Genomic DNA, 245 nt, shown 5'->3' on the forward strand with positions numbered 1-245 from the left:
CAGGTAGGCACGTGTGTGTCTGAGTGCATGGTATACGTGTGTAAGTATGTTTGTGTGTGTCAGCCCCTTGGGGACTGGGACGTGTTAGGGAATGGTGTCTATGCCCTGCCCATCTACCATCTCCCCACCGCAACTGAGTCTACTCAGAAGCCACGGGTGTTGTCTTGGTTTATTCAAGCCGTATTGAGAAGATTGGGAGGATGGGCAAAAGCCTTGGTGTGGGGCCGGTGAGGAGGCAGCTGGCA

This window comes from Galeopterus variegatus, unplaced genomic scaffold, assembly GCF_000696425.1.
Source record: "Galeopterus variegatus unplaced genomic scaffold, G_variegatus-3.0.2 Scaffold15289, whole genome shotgun sequence".
Taxonomy (NCBI): Eukaryota; Metazoa; Chordata; class Mammalia; order Dermoptera; family Cynocephalidae; genus Galeopterus; species Galeopterus variegatus.